This window comes from Pelobates fuscus, chromosome 10 (genome assembly GCF_036172605.1).
Source record: "Pelobates fuscus isolate aPelFus1 chromosome 10, aPelFus1.pri, whole genome shotgun sequence".
Taxonomy (NCBI): domain Eukaryota; kingdom Metazoa; phylum Chordata; class Amphibia; order Anura; family Pelobatidae; genus Pelobates; species Pelobates fuscus.
In genome coordinates, this window is record NC_086326.1 from 40,006,869 (window position 1) to 40,024,003 (window position 17,135).

A 17,135-nucleotide genomic window follows, 5' to 3' on the forward strand; every position below is an offset into this window, starting at 1 on the left:
GGGTCTGGGCTCTCTAACTTTGTGTTTGGGTCTGGGCCTAGTTCTCTGTCACTGACTTGGTGTTTTGGTCTGGGCGTAGCTCTCTGTCACTGACTTGGTGTTTTGGTCTGGGCGTAGCTCTCTCTCTGACTTGGTGTTTGGGTCTGGGCCTAGCTCTCTCTCTGACTTGGTGTTTTGGTCTGGGCCTAGCTCTGTCTCTGACTTGGTGTTTGGGTCTGGGCTCTCTAACTTTGTGTTTGGGTCTGGGCCTAGTTCTCTCTCTCTGACTTGGTGTTTGGGTCTGGGCATAGCTCTGTCTCTGACTTGGTGTTTGGGTATGGGCATAGCTCTGTCTCTGACTTGGTGTTTTGTCTGGGCCTAGCTCTGTCTCTGACTTGGTGTTTTGGTCTGGGCCTAGCTCTGTCTCTGACATGGTGTTTGGGTCTGGGCCTTGCTCTGTCTCTGACTTAGTGTTTGGGTCTGAGCCTAGCTCTGTCTCTGACTTAGTGTTTGGGTCTGGGCCTAGCTCTGTCTCTGACTTGGTGTTTGGGTCTGGGCCTAGCTCTCTCTCTCTGACTTGGTGTTTGGGTCTGTGCCAAACTCTGTCTCTAACTTTGTGTTTGGGTCTGGGCCTAGCTCTCTCTCTCTGACTTGGTGTTTGGGTCTGGGCCTAGCTCTGTTTCTGGCTTGGTGTTTTGTCTGGGCCTAGCTCTGTCTCTGACTTAGTGTTTGGGTCTGGGCCTAGCTCTGTCTCTGACTTGGTGTTTGGGTCTGGGCCTAGCGCTGTCTCTGACATGGTGTTTGGGTCTGGGCCTAGCTCTGTCTCTGACTTGGTGTTTGGGTTTGAGCCTAGCTCTGCCTCTGACTTAGTGTTTGGGTCTGAGCCTAGCTCTGTCTCTGACTTGGTGTTTGGGTATGAGCCTAGCTCTGTCTCTGACTTGGTGTTTGGCTCTGGGAGAAGCTCTGTCTCTGACTTGGTGTTTGGGTCTGGGCCTAGCTCTGTCTCTGACATGGTATTTGGGTCTAAGCCTAGCTTTTCTCTGACTTAGTGTTTGAGTCTGGGCCTGACTCTGTCTCTGACTTAGTGTTTGGGTCTGGGCCTAGCTCTGTTTCTGGCTTGGTGTTTTGTCTGGGCCTAGCTCTGTCTCTAACTTTGTGTTTGGGTCTGGGCTCTCTAACTTTGTGTTTGGGTCTGGGCCTAGTTCTCTGTCTCTGACTTGGTGTTTTGGTCTGGGCGTAGCTCTCTCTCTGACTTGGTGTTTGGGTCTGGGCCTAGCTCTCTCTCTGACTTGGTGTTTTGGTCTGGGCCTAGCTCTGTCTCTGACTTGGTGTTTGGGTCTGGGCTCTCTAACTTTGTGTTTGGGTCTGGGCCTAGTTCTCTCTCTCTTACTTGGTGTTTGGGTCTGGGCCTAGTTCTCTCTCTCTGACTTGGTGTTTGGGTCTGGGCATAGCTCTGTCTCTGACTTGGTGTTTGGGTATGGGCGTAGCTCTGTCTCTGACTTGGTGTTTTGTCTGGGCCTAGCTCTGTCTCTGACTTGGTGTTTTGGTCTGGGCCTAGCTCTGTCTCTGACATGGTGTTTGGGTCTGGGCCTTGCTCTGTCTCTGACTTAGTGTTTGGGTCTGAACCTAGCTCTGTCTCTGACTTGGTGTTTGGGTCGTGGCCTAGCTCTGTTTCTGACTTGGTGTTTGGGTGTGGGCCTAGCTCTGTCTCTGACATGGTGTTTTGGTCTGGGCCTAGCTCTGTCTCTGGCTTAGTGTTTGGGTCTGGGCCTAGCTCTGTCTCTGACTTAGTGTTTGGGTCTGGGCCTAGCTCTGTCTCTGACTTGGTGTTTGGGTCTGGGCCTAGCTCTGTCTCTGGCTTGGTGTTTTGTCTGGGCCTAGCTGCTCTGTCTCTGACTTAGTGTTTGGGTCTGGGCCTAGCTCTGTCTCTGACTTGGTGTTTGGGTCTGGGCCTAGCTCTGTCTCTGACTTGGTGTTTTGGTCTGGGCCTAGCTCTGTCTCTGACTTGGTGTTTGGGTCTGGGCCTAGCTCTGTCTCTGACATGGTGTTTGGGTCTGGGCCTAGCTCTGTCTCTGATTTGGTGTTTGGGTTTGAGCCTAGCTCTGTCTCTGACTTGGTGTTTGGGTCTGGGCCTAGCGCTGTTTCTGACATGGTGTTTGGGTCTGGGCCTAGCTCTGTCTCTGACTTGGTGTTTGGGTTTGAGCCTAGCTCTGCCTCTGACTTAGTGTTTGGGTCTGAGCCTAGCTCTGTCTCTGACTTGGTGTTTGGGTTTGAGCCTAGCTCTGCCTCTGACTTAGTGTTTGGGTCTGGGCCTAGCTCTGTCTCTGACTTGGTGTTTTGGTCTGGGCCTAGCTCTGTCTCTGACTTGGTGTTTGGGTCTGGGCCTAGCTCTGTCTCTGACATGGTGTTTGGGTCTGGGCCTAGCTCTGTCTCTGACTTGGTGTTTGGGTCTGGGCCTAGCTCTGTCTCTGACTTGGTGTTTTGGTCTGGGCCTAGCTCTGTCTCTGACTTGGTGTTTGGGTCTGGGCCTAGCTCTGTCTCTGACATGGTGTTTGGGTCTGGGCCTAGCTCTGTCTCTGACATGGTGTTTGGGTTTGAGCCTAGCTCTGTCTCTGACTTGGTGTTTGGGTCTGGGCCTAGCGCTGTCTCTGACATGGTGTTTGGGTCTGGGCCTAGCTCTGTCTCTGACTTGGTGTTTGGGTTTGAGCCTAGCTCTGCCTCTGACTTAGTGTTTGGGTCTGAGCCTAGCTCTGTCTCTGACTTGGTGTTTGGGTTTGAGCCTAGCTCTGCCTCTGACTTAGTGTTTGGGTCTGAGCCTAGCTCTGTCTCTGACTTGGTGTTTTGGTCTGGGCCTAGCTCTGTCTCTGACTTGGTGTTTGGGTCTGGGCCTTGCTCTGTCTCTGACATGGTGTTTGGGTCTGGGCCTAGCTCTGTCTCTGACTTGGTGTTTGGGTCTGGGCCTAGCTCTGTCTCTGACTTGGTGTTTTGGTCTGGGCCTAGCTCTGTCTCTGACTTGGTGTTTGGGTCTGGGCCTAGCTCTGTCTCTGACTTGGTGTTTTGGTCTGGGCCTAGCTCTGTCTCTGACTTGGTGTTTGGGTCTGGGCCTAGCTCTGTCTCTGACATGGTGTTTGGGTCTGGGCCTAGCTCTGTCTCTGACATGGTGTTTGGGTTTGAGCCTAGCTCTGTCTCTGACTTGGTGTTTGGGTCTGGGCCTAGCGCTGTCTCTGACATGGTGTTTGGGTCTGGGCCTAGCTCTGTCTCTGACTTGGTGTTTGGGTTTGAGCCTAGCTCTGCCTCTGACTTAGTGTTTGGGTCTGAGCCTAGCTCTGTCTCTGACTTGGTGTTTGGGTTTGAGCCTAGCTCTGCCTCTGACTTAGTGTTTGGGTCTGAGCCTAGCTCTGTCTCTGACTTGGTGTTTTGGTCTGGGCCTAGCTCTGTCTCTGACTTGGTGTTTGGGTCTGGGCCTTGCTCTGTCTCTGACATGGTGTTTGGGTCTGGGCCTAGCTCTGTCTCTGACTTGGTGTTTGGGTCTGGGCCTAGCTCTGTCTCTGACTTGGTGTTTTGGTCTGGGCCTAGCTCTGTCTCTGACTTGGTGTTTGGGTCTGGGCCTAGCTCTGTCTCTGACATGGTGTTTGGGTCTGGGCCTAGCTCTGTCTCTGACTTGGTGTTTGGGTTTGAGCCTAGCTCTGTCTCTGACTTGGTGTTTGGGTCTGGGCCTAGCGCTGTCTCTGACATGGTATTTGGGTCTGGGCCTAGCTCTGTCTCTGACTTGGTGTTTGGGTTTGAGCCTAGCTCTGCCTCTGACTTAGTGTTTGGGTCTGAGCCTAGCTCTGTCTCTGACTTGGTGTTTGGGTCTGGGCGAAGCTCTGTCTCTGACTTGGTGTTTGGGTCTGGGCGAAGCTCTGTCTCTGACTTGGTGTTTGGGTCTGGGCCTAGCTCTGTCTCTGACATGGTATTTGGGTCTAAGCCTAGCTTTTCTCTGACTTTTTGTTTGGGTCTGGGCTCTCTAACTTTGTGTTTGGGTCTGGGCCTAGTTCTCTCTCTCTTACTTGGTGTTTGGGTCTGGGCCTAGTTCTCTCTCTCTGACTTGGTGTTTGGGTCTGGGCATAGCTCTGTCTCTGACTTGGTGTTTGGGTATGGGCGTAGCTCTGTCTCTGACTTGGTGTTTGGGTCTGGGCCTAGCTCTGTCTCTGACATGGTATTTGGGTCTAAGCCTAGCTTTTCTCTGACTTTGTGTTTGGGTCTGGGCTCTCTAACTTTGTGTTTGGGTCTGGGTCTAGTTCTCTCTCTCTTACTTGGTGTTTGGGTCTGGGCCTAGTTCTCTCTCTCTGACTTGGTGTTTGGGTCTGGGCGTAGCTCTGTCTCTGACTTGGTGTTTTGTCTGGGCCTAGCTCTGTCTCTGACTTGGTGTTTTGGTCTGGGCCTAGCTCTGTCTCTGACATGGTGTTTGGGTCTGGGCCTTGCTCTGTCTCTGACTTAGTGTTTGGGTCTGAGCCTAGCTCTGTCTCTGACTTGGTGTTTGGGTCGTGGCCTAGCTCTGTTTCTGACTTGGTGTTTGGGTCTGGGCCTAGCTCTGTCTCTGACATGGTGTTTTGGTCTGGGCCTAGCTCTGTCTCTGACTTGGTGTTTGGGTCTGGGCCTAGCTCTGTCTCTGACTTGGTGTTTTGGTCTGGGCCTAGCTCTGTCTTTGACTTGGTGTTTGGGTCTGGGCCTAGCTCTGTCTCTGACATGGTGTTTGGGTCTGGGCCTAGCTCTGTCTCTGACTTGGTGTTTGGGTTTGAGCCTAGCTCTGTCTCTGACTTGGTGTTTGGGTCTGGGCCTAGCGCTGTCTCTGACATGGTGTTTGGGTCTGGGCCTAGCTCTGTCTCTGACTTGGTGTTTGGGTTTGAGCCTAGCTCTGTCTCTGACTTAGTGTTTGGGTCTGAGCCTAGCTCTGTCTCTGACTTGGTGTTTGGGTATGAGCCTAGCTCTGTCTCTGACTTGGTGTTTGGCTCTGGGAGAAGCTCTGTCTCTGACTTGGTATTTGGGTCTAAGCCTAGCTTTTCTCTGACTTAGTGTTTGAGTCTGGGCCTGGCTCTGTCTCTGACTTAGTGTTTGGGTCTGGGCCTAGCTCTGTTTCTGGCTTGGTGTTTTGTCTGGGCCTAGCTCTGTCTCTGACTTAGTGTTTGGGTCTGGGCCTAGCTCTGTCTCTGACTTGGTGTTTGGGTCTGGGCCTAGCTCTGTCTCTGGCTTGGTGTTTTGTCTGGGCCTAGCTGCTCTGTCTCTGACTTAGTGTTTGGGTCTGGGCCTAGCTCTGTCTCTGACTTGGTGTTTTGGTCTGGGCCTAGCTCTGTCTCTGACTTGGTGTTTGGGTCTGGGCCTAGCTCTGTCTCTGACTTGGTGTTTGGGTCTGGGCCTAGCTCTGTCTCTGACATGGTGTTTTGGTCTGGGCCTAGCTCTGTCTCTGACTTGGTGTTTGGGTCTGGGCCTAGCTCTGTCTCTGACATGGTGTTTGGGTCTGGGCCTAGCTCTGTCTCTGACATGGTGTTTGGGTTTGAGCCTAGCTCTGTCTCTGACTTGGTGTTTGGGTCTGGGCCTAGCGCTGTCTCTGACATGGTGTTTGGGTCTGGGCCTAGCTCTGTCTCTGACTTGGTGTTTGGGTTTGAGCCTAGCTCTGCGTTCCTCCCGGGGGCCCACACTCTCCTTTCTCCTACCGCTCCTCATCGACATCTTCCCAGGAAGACAAATCAAACATCATGGAGGAAAATTTTCATGTCCTTCTGTGTAAGCTTATCCATGCACACTGTGCCCAGGCCTTCTTTAACACACTATATATAGATGAAATTTGCTCTACAGGTTATTATAAATCTCATTCCATTCAAGTGATCAATCTCATACCATTGTATGTGTAACAACCTATGGTGAGTGGAGAATCCTCTATTGAAACTTTATATTTTTGAAATTCCTATTCTTTGTTTTTTGAAAATTGCACTTTCCAGCATCAGCACTGTGAGGTTCATGACTCCACCAGGATCCTTAGTTTCATTTCATTTGTCTACATTCATTTCTCTCAAACTATTCTACTTAATGCCAAAGTGGCCAGGACTCTCCAACCCATACCACTATGCAGATCTCCCTACATAGAGACGGGGCTGTAGCTGCTGGTACAGGGGTCATGTACTCCAGAAGCTACATCTAGTCTAGGATAACTCAAAGTATGACAACAAGGGATTTATTCACTGCACATGGAATTTTGCTGAACTGGAAAACAGGTGTGGAAAACAAATAGGAAATCTTGCTAAATGGATGGATATTTCCATGCTTATGTTGGCTTACATTTTTTTTTAAATGTCAATTTATTGCAGCTCTTTAGTGAATAAATTTCTTTATCTGCATCTCCTTATTTTTATCCATGGCCTGTGACCACATCCTGTTTTAGAGATAGAAAATCATATGTATTCCAATATCCAACTCACTGACTGTAGCTGTGAAACTCATTCCTATACCAGATTTAATGACTGTACTGAAGAGTTCCGTCTCTGACATTCAGTGTGATGTCACAGAGTTTGGGTATCTACACAGCTCTACCTCTGACTCACTGTGTGATGATGTCACAATGTTTGAGTCTATGACCCGCTCTGTCTCTGGGGTTTTGAGTGATGTCACAGTTCTGAGTCCAGCTTTGATTGCCACTGACTCACAGTGTCTGGATCTGAGGTCAGGTCAGGTATGTTTTTAACTCTAAATGGTATATCAAACTATTTGGGTCTGAAACCTGATCCCTAACTGTGTTAGGGTCTGAGCCTAGCTCTCTCTCTAACTTTGTGTTTGGGTCTGGGCCAAACTCTATCTCTAACTTTGTGTTTGGGTCGGGGTCTAGCTCTGTCTCTGACTTGGTGTTTGGGTCTGGGCCTAGCTCTCTCTCTGACTTGGTTTTTGGGTCTGTGCCAAACTCTGTCTCTAACTTTGTGTTTGGGTTTGGGCCTAGCTCTCTCTCTCTGACTTGGTGTTTGGGTCTGGGCATAGCTCTGTCTCTGACTTGGTGTTTGGGTCTGGGCCTAGCTCTCTCTCTGACTTGGTGTTTGGGTCTGTGCCAAACTCTGTCTCTAACTTTGTGTTTGGGTCTGGGCCTAGCTCTCTCTCTCTGACTTGGTGTTTGGGTCTGGGCATAGCTCTGTCTCTGACTTGGTGTTTGGGTCTGGGCCTAGCTCTCTTTCTGACTTGGTGTTTGGGTCTGTGCCAAACTCTGTCTCTAACTTTGTGTTTGGGTCTGGGCCTAGCTCTGTCTCTGACTTAGTGTTTGGGTCTGGGCCTAGCTCTGTCTCTGACTTGGTGTTTGGGTCTGGGCCTAGCTCTCTCTCTGACTTGGTGTTTGGGTCTGTGCCAAACTCTGTCTCTAACTTTGTGTTTGGGTCTGGGCCTAGCTCTCTCTCTCTGACTTGGTGTTTGGGTCTGAGCCTAGCTCTGTCTCTAACTTTGTGTTTGGGTCTGGGCTCTCTAACTTTGTGTTTGGGTCTGGGCCTAGTTCTCTGTCACTGACTTGGTGTTTTGGTCTGGGCGTAGCTCTCTGTCACTGACTTGGTGTTTTGGTCTGGGCGTAGCTCTCTCTCTGACTTGGTGTTTGGGTCTGGGCCTAGCTCTCTCTCTGACTTGGTGTTTTGGTCTGGGCCTAGCTCTGTCTCTGACTTGGTGTTTGGGTCTGGGCTCTCTAACTTTGTGTTTGGGTCTGGGCCTAGTTCTCTCTCTCTGACTTGGTGTTTGGGTCTGGGCATAGCTCTGTCTCTGACTTGGTGTTTGGGTATGGGCATAGCTCTGTCTCTGACTTGGTGTTTTGTCTGGGCCTAGCTCTGTCTCTGACTTGGTGTTTTGGTCTGGGCCTAGCTCTGTCTCTGACATGGTGTTTGGGTCTGGGCCTTGCTCTGTCTCTGACTTAGTGTTTGGGTCTGAGCCTAGCTCTGTCTCTGACTTAGTGTTTGGGTCTGGGCCTAGCTCTGTCTCTGACTTGGTGTTTGGGTCTGGGCCTAGCTCTCTCTCTCTGACTTGGTGTTTGGGTCTGTGCCAAACTCTGTCTCTAACTTTGTGTTTGGGTCTGGGCCTAGCTCTCTCTCTCTGACTTGGTGTTTGGGTCTGGGCCTAGCTCTGTTTCTGGCTTGGTGTTTTGTCTGGGCCTAGCTCTGTCTCTGACTTAGTGTTTGGGTCTGGGCCTAGCTCTGTCTCTGACTTGGTGTTTGGGTCTGGGCCTAGCGCTGTCTCTGACATGGTGTTTGGGTCTGGGCCTAGCTCTGTCTCTGACTTGGTGTTTGGGTTTGAGCCTAGCTCTGCCTCTGACTTAGTGTTTGGGTCTGAGCCTAGCTCTGTCTCTGACTTGGTGTTTGGGTATGAGCCTAGCTCTGTCTCTGACTTGGTGTTTGGCTCTGGGAGAAGCTCTGTCTCTGACTTGGTGTTTGGGTCTGGGCCTAGCTCTGTCTCTGACATGGTATTTGGGTCTAAGCCTAGCTTTTCTCTGACTTAGTGTTTGAGTCTGGGCCTGACTCTGTCTCTGACTTAGTGTTTGGGTCTGGGCCTAGCTCTGTTTCTGGCTTGGTGTTTTGTCTGGGCCTAGCTCTGTCTCTAACTTTGTGTTTGGGTCTGGGCTCTCTAACTTTGTGTTTGGGTCTGGGCCTAGTTCTCTGTCTCTGACTTGGTGTTTTGGTCTGGGCGTAGCTCTCTCTCTGACTTGGTGTTTGGGTCTGGGCCTAGCTCTCTCTCTGACTTGGTGTTTTGGTCTGGGCCTAGCTCTGTCTCTGACTTGGTGTTTGGGTCTGGGCTCTCTAACTTTGTGTTTGGGTCTGGGCCTAGTTCTCTCTCTCTTACTTGGTGTTTGGGTCTGGGCCTAGTTCTCTCTCTCTGACTTGGTGTTTGGGTCTGGGCATAGCTCTGTCTCTGACTTGGTGTTTGGGTATGGGCGTAGCTCTGTCTCTGACTTGGTGTTTTGTCTGGGCCTAGCTCTGTCTCTGACTTGGTGTTTTGGTCTGGGCCTAGCTCTGTCTCTGACATGGTGTTTGGGTCTGGGCCTTGCTCTGTCTCTGACTTAGTGTTTGGGTCTGAACCTAGCTCTGTCTCTGACTTGGTGTTTGGGTCGTGGCCTAGCTCTGTTTCTGACTTGGTGTTTGGGTGTGGGCCTAGCTCTGTCTCTGACATGGTGTTTTGGTCTGGGCCTAGCTCTGTCTCTGGCTTAGTGTTTGGGTCTGGGCCTAGCTCTGTCTCTGACTTAGTGTTTGGGTCTGGGCCTAGCTCTGTCTCTGACTTGGTGTTTGGGTCTGGGCCTAGCTCTGTCTCTGGCTTGGTGTTTTGTCTGGGCCTAGCTGCTCTGTCTCTGACTTAGTGTTTGGGTCTGGGCCTAGCTCTGTCTCTGACTTGGTGTTTGGGTCTGGGCCTAGCTCTGTCTCTGACTTGGTGTTTTGGTCTGGGCCTAGCTCTGTCTCTGACTTGGTGTTTGGGTCTGGGCCTAGCTCTGTCTCTGACATGGTGTTTGGGTCTGGGCCTAGCTCTGTCTCTGATTTGGTGTTTGGGTTTGAGCCTAGCTCTGTCTCTGACTTGGTGTTTGGGTCTGGGCCTAGCGCTGTTTCTGACATGGTGTTTGGGTCTGGGCCTAGCTCTGTCTCTGACTTGGTGTTTGGGTTTGAGCCTAGCTCTGCCTCTGACTTAGTGTTTGGGTCTGAGCCTAGCTCTGTCTCTGACTTGGTGTTTGGGTTTGAGCCTAGCTCTGCCTCTGACTTAGTGTTTGGGTCTGGGCCTAGCTCTGTCTCTGACTTGGTGTTTTGGTCTGGGCCTAGCTCTGTCTCTGACTTGGTGTTTGGGTCTGGGCCTAGCTCTGTCTCTGACATGGTGTTTGGGTCTGGGCCTAGCTCTGTCTCTGACTTGGTGTTTGGGTCTGGGCCTAGCTCTGTCTCTGACTTGGTGTTTTGGTCTGGGCCTAGCTCTGTCTCTGACTTGGTGTTTGGGTCTGGGCCTAGCTCTGTCTCTGACATGGTGTTTGGGTCTGGGCCTAGCTCTGTCTCTGACATGGTGTTTGGGTTTGAGCCTAGCTCTGTCTCTGACTTGGTGTTTGGGTCTGGGCCTAGCGCTGTCTCTGACATGGTGTTTGGGTCTGGGCCTAGCTCTGTCTCTGACTTGGTGTTTGGGTTTGAGCCTAGCTCTGCCTCTGACTTAGTGTTTGGGTCTGAGCCTAGCTCTGTCTCTGACTTGGTGTTTGGGTTTGAGCCTAGCTCTGCCTCTGACTTAGTGTTTGGGTCTGAGCCTAGCTCTGTCTCTGACTTGGTGTTTTGGTCTGGGCCTAGCTCTGTCTCTGACTTGGTGTTTGGGTCTGGGCCTTGCTCTGTCTCTGACATGGTGTTTGGGTCTGGGCCTAGCTCTGTCTCTGACTTGGTGTTTGGGTCTGGGCCTAGCTCTGTCTCTGACTTGGTGTTTTGGTCTGGGCCTAGCTCTGTCTCTGACTTGGTGTTTGGGTCTGGGCCTAGCTCTGTCTCTGACTTGGTGTTTTGGTCTGGGCCTAGCTCTGTCTCTGACTTGGTGTTTGGGTCTGGGCCTAGCTCTGTCTCTGACATGGTGTTTGGGTCTGGGCCTAGCTCTGTCTCTGACATGGTGTTTGGGTTTGAGCCTAGCTCTGTCTCTGACTTGGTGTTTGGGTCTGGGCCTAGCGCTGTCTCTGACATGGTGTTTGGGTCTGGGCCTAGCTCTGTCTCTGACTTGGTGTTTGGGTTTGAGCCTAGCTCTGCCTCTGACTTAGTGTTTGGGTCTGAGCCTAGCTCTGTCTCTGACTTGGTGTTTGGGTTTGAGCCTAGCTCTGCCTCTGACTTAGTGTTTGGGTCTGAGCCTAGCTCTGTCTCTGACTTGGTGTTTTGGTCTGGGCCTAGCTCTGTCTCTGACTTGGTGTTTGGGTCTGGGCCTTGCTCTGTCTCTGACATGGTGTTTGGGTCTGGGCCTAGCTCTGTCTCTGACTTGGTGTTTGGGTCTGGGCCTAGCTCTGTCTCTGACTTGGTGTTTTGGTCTGGGCCTAGCTCTGTCTCTGACTTGGTGTTTGGGTCTGGGCCTAGCTCTGTCTCTGACATGGTGTTTGGGTCTGGGCCTAGCTCTGTCTCTGACTTGGTGTTTGGGTTTGAGCCTAGCTCTGTCTCTGACTTGGTGTTTGGGTCTGGGCCTAGCGCTGTCTCTGACATGGTATTTGGGTCTGGGCCTAGCTCTGTCTCTGACTTGGTGTTTGGGTTTGAGCCTAGCTCTGCCTCTGACTTAGTGTTTGGGTCTGAGCCTAGCTCTGTCTCTGACTTGGTGTTTGGGTCTGGGCGAAGCTCTGTCTCTGACTTGGTGTTTGGGTCTGGGCGAAGCTCTGTCTCTGACTTGGTGTTTGGGTCTGGGCCTAGCTCTGTCTCTGACATGGTATTTGGGTCTAAGCCTAGCTTTTCTCTGACTTTTTGTTTGGGTCTGGGCTCTCTAACTTTGTGTTTGGGTCTGGGCCTAGTTCTCTCTCTCTTACTTGGTGTTTGGGTCTGGGCCTAGTTCTCTCTCTCTGACTTGGTGTTTGGGTCTGGGCATAGCTCTGTCTCTGACTTGGTGTTTGGGTATGGGCGTAGCTCTGTCTCTGACTTGGTGTTTGGGTCTGGGCCTAGCTCTGTCTCTGACATGGTATTTGGGTCTAAGCCTAGCTTTTCTCTGACTTTGTGTTTGGGTCTGGGCTCTCTAACTTTGTGTTTGGGTCTGGGTCTAGTTCTCTCTCTCTTACTTGGTGTTTGGGTCTGGGCCTAGTTCTCTCTCTCTGACTTGGTGTTTGGGTCTGGGCGTAGCTCTGTCTCTGACTTGGTGTTTTGTCTGGGCCTAGCTCTGTCTCTGACTTGGTGTTTTGGTCTGGGCCTAGCTCTGTCTCTGACATGGTGTTTGGGTCTGGGCCTTGCTCTGTCTCTGACTTAGTGTTTGGGTCTGAGCCTAGCTCTGTCTCTGACTTGGTGTTTGGGTCGTGGCCTAGCTCTGTTTCTGACTTGGTGTTTGGGTCTGGGCCTAGCTCTGTCTCTGACATGGTGTTTTGGTCTGGGCCTAGCTCTGTCTCTGACTTGGTGTTTGGGTCTGGGCCTAGCTCTGTCTCTGACTTGGTGTTTTGGTCTGGGCCTAGCTCTGTCTTTGACTTGGTGTTTGGGTCTGGGCCTAGCTCTGTCTCTGACATGGTGTTTGGGTCTGGGCCTAGCTCTGTCTCTGACTTGGTGTTTGGGTTTGAGCCTAGCTCTGTCTCTGACTTGGTGTTTGGGTCTGGGCCTAGCGCTGTCTCTGACATGGTGTTTGGGTCTGGGCCTAGCTCTGTCTCTGACTTGGTGTTTGGGTTTGAGCCTAGCTCTGTCTCTGACTTAGTGTTTGGGTCTGAGCCTAGCTCTGTCTCTGACTTGGTGTTTGGGTATGAGCCTAGCTCTGTCTCTGACTTGGTGTTTGGCTCTGGGAGAAGCTCTGTCTCTGACTTGGTATTTGGGTCTAAGCCTAGCTTTTCTCTGACTTAGTGTTTGAGTCTGGGCCTGGCTCTGTCTCTGACTTAGTGTTTGGGTCTGGGCCTAGCTCTGTTTCTGGCTTGGTGTTTTGTCTGGGCCTAGCTCTGTCTCTGACTTAGTGTTTGGGTCTGGGCCTAGCTCTGTCTCTGACTTGGTGTTTGGGTCTGTGCCAAACTCTGTCTCTAACTTTGTGTTTGGGTCTGGGCCTAGCTCTCTCTCTCTGACTTGGTGTTTGGGTCTGAGCCTAGCTCTGTCTCTAACTTTGTGTTTGGGTCTGGGCTCTCTAACTTTGTGTTTGGGTCTGGGCCTAGTTCTCTGTCACTGACTTGGTGTTTTGGTCTGGGCGTAGCTCTCTGTCACTGACTTGGTGTTTTGGTCTGGGCGTAGCTCTCTCTCTGACTTGGTGTTTGGGTCTGGGCCTAGCTCTCTCTCTGACTTGGTGTTTTGGTCTGGGCCTAGCTCTGTCTCTGACTTGGTGTTTGGGTCTGGGCTCTCTAACTTTGTGTTTGGGTCTGGGCCTAGTTCTCTCTCTCTGACTTGGTGTTTGGGTCTGGGCATAGCTCTGTCTCTGACTTGGTGTTTGGGTATGGGCATAGCTCTGTCTCTGACTTGGTGTTTTGTCTGGGCCTAGCTCTGTCTCTGACTTGGTGTTTTGGTCTGGGCCTAGCTCTGTCTCTGACATGGTGTTTGGGTCTGGGCCTTGCTCTGTCTCTGACTTAGTGTTTGGGTCTGAGCCTAGCTCTGTCTCTGACTTAGTGTTTGGGTCTGGGCCTAGCTCTGTCTCTGACTTGGTGTTTGGGTCTGGGCCTAGCTCTCTCTCTCTGACTTGGTGTTTGGGTCTGTGCCAAACTCTGTCTCTAACTTTGTGTTTGGGTCTGGGCCTAGCTCTCTCTCTCTGACTTGGTGTTTGGGTCTGGGCCTAGCTCTGTTTCTGGCTTGGTGTTTTGTCTGGGCCTAGCTCTGTCTCTGACTTAGTGTTTGGGTCTGGGCCTAGCTCTGTCTCTGACTTGGTGTTTGGGTCTGGGCCTAGCGCTGTCTCTGACATGGTGTTTGGGTCTGGGCCTAGCTCTGTCTCTGACTTGGTGTTTGGGTTTGAGCCTAGCTCTGCCTCTGACTTAGTGTTTGGGTCTGAGCCTAGCTCTGTCTCTGACTTGGTGTTTGGGTATGAGCCTAGCTCTGTCTCTGACTTGGTGTTTGGCTCTGGGAGAAGCTCTGTCTCTGACTTGGTGTTTGGGTCTGGGCCTAGCTCTGTCTCTGACATGGTATTTGGGTCTAAGCCTAGCTTTTCTCTGACTTAGTGTTTGAGTCTGGGCCTGACTCTGTCTCTGACTTAGTGTTTGGGTCTGGGCCTAGCTCTGTTTCTGGCTTGGTGTTTTGTCTGGGCCTAGCTCTGTCTCTAACTTTGTGTTTGGGTCTGGGCTCTCTAACTTTGTGTTTGGGTCTGGGCCTAGTTCTCTGTCTCTGACTTGGTGTTTTGGTCTGGGCGTAGCTCTCTCTCTGACTTGGTGTTTGGGTCTGGGCCTAGCTCTCTCTCTGACTTGGTGTTTTGGTCTGGGCCTAGCTCTGTCTCTGACTTGGTGTTTGGGTCTGGGCTCTCTAACTTTGTGTTTGGGTCTGGGCCTAGTTCTCTCTCTCTTACTTGGTGTTTGGGTCTGGGCCTAGTTCTCTCTCTCTGACTTGGTGTTTGGGTCTGGGCATAGCTCTGTCTCTGACTTGGTGTTTGGGTATGGGCGTAGCTCTGTCTCTGACTTGGTGTTTTGTCTGGGCCTAGCTCTGTCTCTGACTTGGTGTTTTGGTCTGGGCCTAGCTCTGTCTCTGACATGGTGTTTGGGTCTGGGCCTTGCTCTGTCTCTGACTTAGTGTTTGGGTCTGAACCTAGCTCTGTCTCTGACTTGGTGTTTGGGTCGTGGCCTAGCTCTGTTTCTGACTTGGTGTTTGGGTGTGGGCCTAGCTCTGTCTCTGACATGGTGTTTTGGTCTGGGCCTAGCTCTGTCTCTGGCTTAGTGTTTGGGTCTGGGCCTAGCTCTGTCTCTGACTTAGTGTTTGGGTCTGGGCCTAGCTCTGTCTCTGACTTGGTGTTTGGGTCTGGGCCTAGCTCTGTCTCTGGCTTGGTGTTTTGTCTGGGCCTAGCTGCTCTGTCTCTGACTTAGTGTTTGGGTCTGGGCCTAGCTCTGTCTCTGACTTGGTGTTTGGGTCTGGGCCTAGCTCTGTCTCTGACTTGGTGTTTTGGTCTGGGCCTAGCTCTGTCTCTGACTTGGTGTTTGGGTCTGGGCCTAGCTCTGTCTCTGACATGGTGTTTGGGTCTGGGCCTAGCTCTGTCTCTGATTTGGTGTTTGGGTTTGAGCCTAGCTCTGTCTCTGACTTGGTGTTTGGGTCTGGGCCTAGCGCTGTTTCTGACATGGTGTTTGGGTCTGGGCCTAGCTCTGTCTCTGACTTGGTGTTTGGGTTTGAGCCTAGCTCTGCCTCTGACTTAGTGTTTGGGTCTGAGCCTAGCTCTGTCTCTGACTTGGTGTTTGGGTTTGAGCCTAGCTCTGCCTCTGACTTAGTGTTTGGGTCTGGGCCTAGCTCTGTCTCTGACTTGGTGTTTTGGTCTGGGCCTAGCTCTGTCTCTGACTTGGTGTTTGGGTCTGGGCCTAGCTCTGTCTCTGACATGGTGTTTGGGTCTGGGCCTAGCTCTGTCTCTGACTTGGTGTTTGGGTCTGGGCCTAGCTCTGTCTCTGACTTGGTGTTTTGGTCTGGGCCTAGCTCTGTCTCTGACTTGGTGTTTGGGTCTGGGCCTAGCTCTGTCTCTGACATGGTGTTTGGGTCTGGGCCTAGCTCTGTCTCTGACATGGTGTTTGGGTTTGAGCCTAGCTCTGTCTCTGACTTGGTGTTTGGGTCTGGGCCTAGCGCTGTCTCTGACATGGTGTTTGGGTCTGGGCCTAGCTCTGTCTCTGACTTGGTGTTTGGGTTTGAGCCTAGCTCTGCCTCTGACTTAGTGTTTGGGTCTGAGCCTAGCTCTGTCTCTGACTTGGTGTTTGGGTTTGAGCCTAGCTCTGCCTCTGACTTAGTGTTTGGGTCTGAGCCTAGCTCTGTCTCTGACTTGGTGTTTTGGTCTGGGCCTAGCTCTGTCTCTGACTTGGTGTTTGGGTCTGGGCCTTGCTCTGTCTCTGACATGGTGTTTGGGTCTGGGCCTAGCTCTGTCTCTGACTTGGTGTTTGGGTCTGGGCCTAGCTCTGTCTCTGACTTGGTGTTTTGGTCTGGGCCTAGCTCTGTCTCTGACTTGGTGTTTGGGTCTGGGCCTAGCTCTGTCTCTGACTTGGTGTTTTGGTCTGGGCCTAGCTCTGTCTCTGACTTGGTGTTTGGGTCTGGGCCTAGCTCTGTCTCTGACATGGTGTTTGGGTCTGGGCCTAGCTCTGTCTCTGACATGGTGTTTGGGTTTGAGCCTAGCTCTGTCTCTGACTTGGTGTTTGGGTCTGGGCCTAGCGCTGTCTCTGACATGGTGTTTGGGTCTGGGCCTAGCTCTGTCTCTGACTTGGTGTTTGGGTTTGAGCCTAGCTCTGCCTCTGACTTAGTGTTTGGGTCTGAGCCTAGCTCTGTCTCTGACTTGGTGTTTGGGTTTGAGCCTAGCTCTGCCTCTGACTTAGTGTTTGGGTCTGAGCCTAGCTCTGTCTCTGACTTGGTGTTTTGGTCTGGGCCTAGCTCTGTCTCTGACTTGGTGTTTGGGTCTGGGCCTTGCTCTGTCTCTGACATGGTGTTTGGGTCTGGGCCTAGCTCTGTCTCTGACTTGGTGTTTGGGTCTGGGCCTAGCTCTGTCTCTGACTTGGTGTTTTGGTCTGGGCCTAGCTCTGTCTCTGACTTGGTGTTTGGGTCTGGGCCTAGCTCTGTCTCTGACATGGTGTTTGGGTCTGGGCCTAGCTCTGTCTCTGACTTGGTGTTTGGGTTTGAGCCTAGCTCTGTCTCTGACTTGGTGTTTGGGTCTGGGCCTAGCGCTGTCTCTGACATGGTATTTGGGTCTGGGCCTAGCTCTGTCTCTGACTTGGTGTTTGGGTTTGAGCCTAGCTCTGCCTCTGACTTAGTGTTTGGGTCTGAGCCTAGCTCTGTCTCTGACTTGGTGTTTGGGTCTGGGCGAAGCTCTGTCTCTGACTTGGTGTTTGGGTCTGGGCGAAGCTCTGTCTCTGACTTGGTGTTTGGGTCTGGGCCTAGCTCTGTCTCTGACATGGTATTTGGGTCTAAGCCTAGCTTTTCTCTGACTTTTTGTTTGGGTCTGGGCTCTCTAACTTTGTGTTTGGGTCTGGGCCTAGTTCTCTCTCTCTTACTTGGTGTTTGGGTCTGGGCCTAGTTCTCTCTCTCTGACTTGGTGTTTGGGTCTGGGCATAGCTCTGTCTCTGACTTGGTGTTTGGGTATGGGCGTAGCTCTGTCTCTGACTTGGTGTTTGGGTCTGGGCCTAGCTCTGTCTCTGACATGGTATTTGGGTCTAAGCCTAGCTTTTCTCTGACTTTGTGTTTGGGTCTGGGCTCTCTAACTTTGTGTTTGGGTCTGGGTCTAGTTCTCTCTCTCTTACTTGGTGTTTGGGTCTGGGCCTAGTTCTCTCTCTCTGACTTGGTGTTTGGGTCTGGGCGTAGCTCTGTCTCTGACTTGGTGTTTTGTCTGGGCCTAGCTCTGTCTCTGACTTGGTGTTTTGGTCTGGG

General features: G+C 51.8%; 1 long non-coding RNA gene across 1 annotated transcript in view; it reads right to left on the reverse strand.

Moving 5' to 3' along the window:
* Nucleotides 1-5,625: 5,625 nt before the first annotated feature.
* The window catches only part of LOC134575795 (uncharacterized), a 42,336-nt gene continuing 30,826 nt past the window's right edge, over nucleotides 5,626-17,135 (reverse strand). The window contains exon 4 of the long non-coding RNA XR_010085750.1: nucleotides 5,626-5,688. This is a non-coding gene — a long non-coding RNA (uncharacterized LOC134575795). The remainder of the gene's footprint in view (nucleotides 5,689-17,135) is intronic.